The following is a 9613-nucleotide window of genomic DNA, read 5'->3' as shown; positions in this document are numbered from 1 at the left end:
TTAACTTTTTTTTGGAAAATCGAAACACCCCCCCCTTGTAACTTTTTTTTGGAAAATCGAAACACCCCCCCCTTGTAACTTTTTTTTGGAAAATCGAAACACCCCCCCCTTGTAACTTTTTTTTGGAAAATCGAAACACCCCCCCCTTGTAACTTTTTTTTGGAAAATCGAAACACCCCCCCCTTGTAACTTTTTTTTGGAAAATCGAAACACCCCCCCCTTGTAACTTTTTTTTGGAAAATCGAAACACCCCCCCCTTGTAACTTTTTTTTGGAAAATCGAAACACCCCCCCCTTGTAACTTTTTTTTGGAAAATCGAAACACCCCCCCCTTGTAACTTTTTTTTGGAAAATCGAAACACCCCCCCCCTTGTAACTTTTTTTTGGAAAATCGAAACACCCCCCCCTTGTAACTTTTTTTTGGAAAATCGAAACACCCCCCCCTTGTAACTTTTTTTTGGAAAATCGAAACACCCCCCCCTTGTAACTTTTTTTTGGAAAATCGAAACACCCCCCCCTTGTAACTTTTTTTTGGAAAATCGAAACACCCCCCCCTTGTAACTTTTTTTTGGAAAATCGAAACACCCCCCCCTTGTAACTTTTTTTTGGAAAATCGAAACACCCCCCCCTTGTAACTTTTTTTTGGAAAATCGAAACACCCCCCCCTTGTAACTTTTTTTTGGAAAATCGAAACACCCCCCCCTTGTAACTTTTTTTTGGAAAATCGAAACACCCCCCCTTGTAACTTTTTTTTGGAAAATCGAAACACCCCCCCTTGTAACTTTTTTTTGGAAAATCGAAACACCCCCCCCTTGTAACTTTTTTTTGGAAAATCGAAACACCCCCCCCTTGTAACTTTTTTTTGGAAAATCGAAACACCCCCCCCTTGTAACTTTTTTTTGGAAAATCGAAACACCCCCCCCTTGTAACTTTTTTTTGGAAAATCGAAACACCCCCCCCTTGTAACTTTTTTTTGGAAAATCGAAACACCCCCCCCTTGTAACTTTTTTTTGGAAAATCGAAACACCCCCCCCTTGTAACTTTTTTTTGGAAAATCGAAACACCCCCCCTTGTAACTTTTTTTTGGAAAATCGAAACACCCCCCCCTTGTAACTTTTTTTTGGAAAATCGAAACACCCCCCCCCTTGTAACTTTTTTTTTGGAAAATCGAAACACCCCCCCCTTGTAACTTTTTTTTGGAAAATCGAAACACCCCCCCCTTGTAACTTTTTTTTGGAAAATCGAAACACCCCCCCCTTGTAACTTTTTTTTGGAAAATCGAAACACCCCCCCCTTGTAACTTTTTTTTGGAAAATCGAAACACCCCCCCTTGTAACTTTTTTTTGGAAAATCGAAACAACCCCCCCCTTGTAACTTTTTTTTGGAAAATCGAAACACCCCCCCTTGTAACTTTTTTTTGGAAAATCGAAACACCCCCCCCTTGTAACTTTTTTTTGGAAAATCGAAACACCCCCCCCTTGTAACTTTTTTTTGGAAAATCGAAACACCCCCCCTTGTAACTTTTTTTTTGGAAAATCGAAACACCCCCCCCTTGTAACTTTTTTTTTGGAAAATCGAAACACCCCCCCCTTGTAACTTTTTTTTGGAAAATCGAAACACCCCCCCCTTGTAACTTTTTTTTTGGAAAATCGAAACACCCCCCCCTTGTAACTTTTTTTTGGAAAATCGAAACACCCCCCCCTTGTAACTTTTTTTTGGAAAATCGAAAACACCCCCCCCTTGTAACCTTTTTTTTTTGGAAAATCGAAACACACCCCCCTTGTAACTTTTTTTTTGGAAAATCGAAACACCCCCCCCCTTTGTAACTTTTTTTTGGAAAATCGAAAACACCCCCCCCTGTAAACTTTTTTTTGAAAATCGAAACACACCCCCCCTTGTAACTTTTTTTGGAAAATCGAAACACCCCCCCCTTGTAACTTTTTTTTGGAAAATCGAAAACACCCCCCCCATGTAACTTTTTTTTGGAAAATCGAAACACCCCCCCCTTGTAACTTTTTTTGGAAAATCGAAACACCCCCCCCTTGTAACTTTTTTTTGGAAAATCGAAACACCCCCCCCTTGTAACTTTTTTTTGGAAAATCGAAACACCCCCCCCTTGTAACTTTTTTTTGGAAAATCGAAACACCCCCCCCTTGTAACTTTTTTTTGGAAAATCGAAACACCCCCCCCTTGTAACTTTTTTTGGAAAATCGAAACACCCCCCCCTTGTAACTTTTTTTTGGAAAATCGAAACACCCCCCCCTTGTAACTTTTTTTGGAAATCGAAACACCCCCCCCTTGTACTTTTTTTTGGAAAATCGAAACACCCCCCCCTTGTAACTTTTTTTGGAATTTTTTTGGAAAATCGAAACACCCCCCCCTTGTAACTTTTTTTTGGAAAATCGAAACACCCCCCCCTTGTAACTTTTTTTTGGAAAATCGAAACACCCCCCCCTTGTAACTTTTTTTTGGAAAATCGAAACACCCCCCCTTGTAACTTTTTTTTGGAAAATCGAAACACCCCCCCCCTTGTAACTTTTTTTTGGAAAATCGAAACACCCCCCCCTTGTAACTTTTTTTTGGAAAATCGAAACACACCCCCCCCTTGTAACTTTTTTTTGGAAAATCGAAACACCCCCCCCTTGTAACTTTTTTTTGGAAAATCGAAACACCCCCCCCTTGTAACTTTTTTTTTGGAAAATCGAAACACCCCCCCCTTGTAACTTTTTTTTGGAAAATCGAAACAACCCCCCCTTGTAACTTTTTTTTGGAAAATCGAAACACCCCCCCCTTGTAACTTTTTTTTGGAAAATCGAAACACCCCCCCCTTGTAACTTTTTTTTGGAAAATCGAAACACCCCCCTTGTAACTTTTTTTTGGAAAATCGAAACACACCCCCCCTTGTAACTTTTTTTGATCGAAACACCCTCCCCCCTTGTAACTTTTTTTGATCGAAACACCCCCCCCTTGTAACTTTTTTTGATCGAAACACACCCCCCCTTGTAACTTTTTTTGATCCAAACACCCTCCCCCCTTGTAACTTTTTTGATCGAAACACCCCACCCTTGTAACTTTTTTTGATCGAAACACCCCCCCTTGTAACTTTTTTTGATCGAAACACCCCCCCCTTGTAACTTTTTTTGATCGAAACTCCCCCCCCTTGTAACTTTTTTTGATCGAAACACCCCCCCCTTGTAACTTTTTTTGATCGAAACACCCCCCTTGTAACTTTTTTTGATCGAAACACCCCCCCTTGTAACTTTTTTTGATCGAAACACCCCCCCCTTGTAACTTTTTTTGATCGAACACCCCACCCTTGTAACTTTTTTTGATCGAAACACCCCCCCCTTGTAACTTTTTTTGATCGAAACACCCCCCCCCTTGTAACTTTTTTGATCGAAACACCCCCCCTTTGTAACTTTTTTTGATCGAAACACCCCCCCCCCTTGTAACTTTTTTTGATCGAAACACCCCCCCCCCCTTGTAACTTTTTTTGATCGAAACACCCCCAAATTACAAATACTAGGGAAGTATCAATTGAATTCTATGGTACACAATTACTTCCTGAATGATTTCTTAGAAAACTTGGCCGTGCCTCAGAGACTGAATCATCTAGCAAAATCTTTAAATATATTGCATTTCATCAGTCAAGCTCTCATTCATTGGCAGCAAGCACAAGTTAACGTTTTGAATTGTTTGTTTAAATATTCTTTTTACAATTTTACTTTTTTGGAAATAAATATAGAAATTTTTTAATAGATAGTGCACAATTATGCAAGCACTTATCTGTTTGCTCGTCAGCACTGGTTCCCAACGGGGCCACCGTTTCACCTCATGTGGCTTCCTCAGGGGAAATTAAGCAGTGCCTGAAATGAAACATTTTACTTATTATATTTCTTCCTTAAATACATTGTTGCAACAGTCTTTAAACACAGTTCAATACAACTTTCAAACGAAATTTTATGAAGCAACTTACGGAACCAGATTTTCTTAAGTCCTCCGTGTAAAGGGATTATGAAAATGGCGACCGGCTGACAGGACGCTGAACTTTTAAATAGTGAAGCACCGCTCCCGGTGCTTACCTGCATGCGTGCAAAAACGTCAAAACGTGCAGACGTAACACACGTCATGATTTGTGTTCGGACCCAGGAACCCCCCCCTTGTAACTTTTTTTGATCGAAACACCCCCCCCCCCTTGTAACTTTTTTTGATCGAAACACCCCCCCCCCCCTTGTAACTTTTTTTGATCGAAACAGTCCGTTCATGCGGTGGCCCAGGACCTATGCAGTAATCCTCTATCTCTACCCCTCTATCCCTTTTTCCAACAGGAAATTGTCCAATCCTTTCTTGAACCCCAGTACCGTACTCTGCCCTATTACGCTCTCTGGAAGCGCATTGGCTAAGGCTCTTAACATTTGCATCTCCTCTTCCTATAGGCTAAGGCTCTTTGCACCTGCATTGTGATGTCACAGAACTTTAGTAACATAGAAACATGATGGCAGATAAAGGCCAAATGGTCCATCCGCAGAATCCACTATCTCCTCCTCTCCCATAAGAACATAAGCAATGCCTCCGCTGGGTCAGACCTGAGGTCCATTGCGCCCAGCAGTCCGCTCACGCGGCGGCCCAACAGGTCCAGGACCTGTGCAGTAATCCTCTATCTATACCCCTCTATCCCCTTTTCCAGCAGGAAATTGTCCAATCCTTTCTTGAACCCCAGTACCGTACTCTGCCCTATTACGCTCTCTGGAAGCGCATTCCAGGTGTCCACCACACGTTGGGTAAAGAAGAACTTCCTAGCATTCGTTTTGAATCTGTCCCCTTTCAACTTTTCCGAATGCCCTCTTGTTCTTTTATTTTTCGAAAGTTTGAAGAATCGGTCCCTCTCTACTCTCTCTATGCCCTTCATGATCTTTTAAGTCTCTATCATATCCCCTCTAAGTCTCCTCTTCACCAGTGAAAAGAGTCCCAGTTTCTCCAATCTTTCTCTTTCTCTCTCTCTCTCTATCTTTCTCTCTCTCACTCTCTATTTCTGTCTCTCTCCTTTTCTCTCTCTCTCTCTCTCTATTTCTCTCTGTCTCCCTTTCTCTCTCTCTTTATGTCCCTCTCTACTCTCTCTATGCCCTTCATGATCTTGTAAGTCTCTATCATATCCCCTCTAATGCTGTCTAAATTTATAAGTGTAACTTTTTATCTGTAAAATTAAGATACATTTTCAACTAAAAGCTCACGCTCTTAAGTTTTTCTGAAAATAGGGCACAGCTTTTCTTTTTAATATCCGGAGCAACCTGAATAAAGGATGCAGAGAGCGGAGGGATAGAAGAATGCTTTATGGAATTAAATAAATAAAAAAAGATTTGAACATAAGAATAGCCCCCACTGGATCAGACCAATGGTCCATCAAGCCCAGTAGCCCGTTCTCACGGTGGCAGATCCAGGTCACTAGTACCTGGCCAAAATCCAAGGAGTAGCAACATTCCATGCTACCGATACAGGGCAAGAAGTGGCTTCCTCTGTGTCTTTCTCAATAAGAGACTATGAACTTTTCCTCCAGGAACTTGTCCAAGCCTTTCTTAAAACCAGCTACACTATCCCTCTTACCACAGGAAGTGAAGGATCCCTAGCTAGCTGACATACCTGGGTCACGGTGTATATGAAAAACTCCATCTTAGATCAGTGGGTAGTAAAACTAAAAACAGCAACTTGTGACTCCATTTTATTGCTCTGAGAAATCACGTATGCATGCAGGCCTGTTCTATGTATCTGTCTTAGTGCCTGGTACAGCCAGGAGGCAAAGGAATGTAGATGTTAGCTAGCCATTGATGTATAGATTATAGGATGGATTTATGGTTTTGTTTTTCTCTCTGCTGTTACCTTTTGGTCAGAGCTGATTAGAACTGGTTTGAACTGGTTAGGACACTATATAACTTTTGTGTCCGAGATCCTCAGGGTCTTCTGTTTATGCAGCCAGTTCTGCCCAGAAGTCCAGCATATATGCTTGTTTAATAAAAGCCTTTTTACATCTCTTCAGTCTCTGGCTCAAGTCTCTGCACTACTAACGGAGGGCCTTATCCTAAAAGGTACCTTCATTTGGCGCCCGAACAGGGACTTGATCTACAGACTTGAGCCTGTTTGGCACGATCGTCTCCCTCAGAGGATTTCAAACCTTGCCTCCTACGAGACCCGTAATAGCCGGCATTAACCTGGTGGTTGACCAGGAACGGTTTCTCGTCGAAGACAACGGATTGCACCTCGAGAAGGAACGAATCGGTGGAGATTTCTGGCTCCTGGTTTTGTTGTGCCGGTACCGGACCTGTCTTGGTAAGTGAGAAGTTGATTCCTTCTCTATCCTGTCTCTATCTCTTCTGTCTAGTAACTTCTTAATCTGTTGTGAAGCACAGAGAGGTATATAGGATTCTGGTTTCTGGAAATTGGAACTTTTGTTGGGTGCATATATAGATTGTATAATATGGGTCAGAACACCATCGAGCCCCTTCAGATCATGCTTAAATATTTTACAACTGCCTTTTCTGGCGATTATGGCGACCCTAAGATTTTTTATTGTTTTCTTCATCCTTATTTTTATTGTTGTCAAAGGCTTAGTATTTGGAATATAATCAACTTTTTGTCATACTTGTCAAATTAAAAAAACAAAAGCTCTGGGGACACCTGACAAGACACAGAGAACGAGAAATTGGTGATGTTGAGAAATTACCCGGGGAGATGGAAATAGCATTTAGGTTGGAAACCTGGGAAAAGTTGGTAAAGCAAGCCAGCATGATTGTTTTGCCGAAAGTTGCAGACAGGATAGTGTAAGTTGCTTAACAGGGTAAAATGCGTGTGGATCTAGCCAGAATTAAGAATGTGAGTTCGCACTGATGAACGAGAATAAGGACTGTGATTTTAGATATATGTTGCGTGCAGTGGATTTGTTACAGACATTGAGTAATTTAAAGAAAGTTGAGCCAGATAGTTTACGTGTTCTCGCAGTTGTCAAAGTGTGTCTGCTGGTAATAAAAAAGAAAAAAAAAGCGACCGTTTGTCAGACATGTGGGGTTTGTGTTGGGCACATTCCTGCCTTTGTATTCCAGTGTTGGGGGATTTAAAGTACAAGACTAACAATGATAGAGGTTAAGTATCCATATTTTTCTGAAAATTGAAATATTTGCTAAACATGGGCTTGATAATTCAAGTTCAAGTTTCAAGTTTTATTATTATTTGATGATTCGCCTATACAAACATTCTAAGCGCTGAACAATTAAAAAAAAAAAAAAAAAAAACATTTTAGAGGACAAACAATTTTAAGACACAAGTACAAAGTTAAATAACAAAGTTTTTAAGAGTTTTATAAAAGAGATAAGATCTTTTTCTTTTCTGATGTACAGTAGCAGTGCATTCCACGTTTGTGGCGCTGTAACAGAAAACATGTCATTTCTTCTTGTACCCACAATTTTTAAGGAAGGGACAGTTAATAAATCTTGTGATGATGATCGTAGAGAACGAGGGGCATAATAAGGAATGATCATTCTAGACATGAATTGAGGCTCATTGAAAGCTAGAACTTTAAAAACCAAGAATAATATCTTAAAAGTAATTCGGTGGCTAATAGGTAGCCAGTGGGACTTAATCAATAGCGGTCTCCCTTGCTTTCCCGTATTGTGTCTTTATCCTGGTGTTCTTTATGAATCCTTTCTTCCCATGCATGTTTGTATAAAGTGTTATTATCAATCAGGTTTTAAATACAATTGGAAACAGAAATACCTTTAAAATAAACTTGGTAGTTCAAACTCCAGAGGAAGGGTGTCCTTATTATGTACGGACAGTGCAGACTAAAGTAGCTACATCTAGTCTGCAGCAGTGCCCACTCCTCAGAGTGTAGCGGGACCCAGGTGGCAGACAAGGGTTCCAGGTCTGCCTGCAGGGAACATGGCTAAGTGACCTCAGGGGTGGTGTCACGTTAAAATGTCTCTTCTTTTCCTTCGCAGTCATACATACAGAGCTGTTCTGGACCTGTTACAATGAGCCTTTTTCTACCCAGAGAAGGAGGACAATGTTCTGCTTTCAGTAACCTTGAAATGACCTTGCACTTAACATTTAACATGTTTCTTTTTTTTCCTTTGAATTGACATTGCCATACTTCAGAATACCTCTATATTTAACATTGTACACTGTATCTTACTTTACCTAGTAAGTTTTGCTTATTTTTCAAGATTGAAGCACACCCTAGCAGTTGCGTCCCTGTCTGCCTTATGAATGTAATTGGCAGGGCACCAAGCCAGAGTGATCACATTCTTACGTTTTCTCTTTCGGATGTTCCAGTAACCATTTAGATGCCTTTTATGATTATGTGATTATTATGCCATGTGTTATATCGCACTTTACTTTGCCACTGTGTGCACCCAATTATGATTCGTGCTATGATAGACGTTTGTTTTTGTATAACTGTGCATTTCTCTGCAGATTTAAGTTCAGCTCTGAATCCTTGCCAGCTGGAAGAAAAGTTCCACGCCTTTTCTGTTTTCTATGTTTGTTTATGCCCTGTAATCTTTGTGTTGTCTATCTGTTTGGTTTGTGGGGTGCCCCAAGGAAACCAACTATACCATTGGCCATTTTTGGAGATTTTTCTCTCCCTTTTTGCATTTTTGTTTTTTTTTCCTATCTAAATTGCCTTTCTAGCTGTTCACGCCCACGCTGCCCTCTGGCGCCAGCGCTCCTTCCTCACCTCCTCTGGATCCCCTATCCAACACCACCAGCTCATCCTGGACCTTTTGGATGCTATCTTGTTACCCTCCAAAGTTTCTATCATGCACTGCCGGGCCCACCGTCGCCTCCGTGATTTCATCAGCCGCGGTAATGCCTTGGCTGACCGCTCGGCTCGCCAGGCGGCCCTCCAAGGTCCGCCCACACCCCCTCTTCTGTTATCCCTTTCCTCCCCTCAACCTTTCCTTCATTCCCTTTCCCCCCAGTACACTGACCCCGAGCGCAAGTGGGCCACGCAGCAATCTGGCCATTGTACCCTCCCATCTGGATGGATTACTATACCTTCCTCTCACACATCCACCCCCCTCCTGTACGTCCCTCAACTCCTGGCCCTCACTGTTGTCCAACGTGCACACGATTTTTCTCATGCCGGTAACCCAGCCCTCCGCACCCTTCTCCGACAGAATTTCTATATCCCGAATCTCTCTCAACTCATCTCCCATGTCCTACTCCGCTGTGTCATTTGCCTCCGACACAACCCCTCTTCTGTCAGATCCCCCGTTCCTGGTCACCAGCCTATCGGTTCGCACCCCATGCAAGTCCTCTCTACTGATTTTGCCCACTTGCCCCCCTCCCATGGGTTCCGTTACCTCCTGGTTTTCATTGATTCCCACACTGGGTGGCCAGAGGCCTACCCAGTGCGCACAGAGAAAAGTAGGGAAATAGTAAAGGTTTTACTCCATGACATCATCCCTCGCTATGGCCTGCCCCTAGTGATTGGCAGCGATAATGGCCCCGCCTACATATCACAAGTCACACAAGCTGTCTCTCGGGCTCTGCAAATCACCTGGAAATTACATGCGGCCTATCACCCCCAGAGCTCTGGCCAAGTTGAACGCATCAACAGAACTATT

This window comes from Geotrypetes seraphini, chromosome 15, assembly GCF_902459505.1.
Source record: "Geotrypetes seraphini chromosome 15, aGeoSer1.1, whole genome shotgun sequence".
Lineage (NCBI taxonomy): Eukaryota > Metazoa > Chordata > Amphibia > Gymnophiona > Dermophiidae > Geotrypetes > Geotrypetes seraphini.
The sequence above is the reverse complement of the archived record's forward strand: the minus strand, read 5'-3'. Positions refer to the sequence as shown.